A 227-nucleotide genomic window follows, 5' to 3' on the forward strand; every position below is an offset into this window, starting at 1 on the left:
GCATGGGCCCGAAGATCCAGGTGGAAATAAGCAAGGTCTATATATGGACCTAATATAAACCTTGGAAATGAGCTGACTCCAGGCGGCTGCAGACTTTAGCGGGGATTTCGCCAAAAACCGTAAGTATTTGGCTGGAGAAAAGGCAGCTTCCCAGAAAACCCGAGAAATGAATCCTTCAGTGCTAGAGAGAGGGATGCCATCGCTGCGGCGGTCGGGAGAGAGAGAAG

The sequence above is a fragment of the Penaeus monodon genome, chromosome 28, assembly GCF_015228065.2.
Source record: "Penaeus monodon isolate SGIC_2016 chromosome 28, NSTDA_Pmon_1, whole genome shotgun sequence".
Classification (NCBI taxonomy): domain Eukaryota; kingdom Metazoa; phylum Arthropoda; class Malacostraca; order Decapoda; family Penaeidae; genus Penaeus; species Penaeus monodon.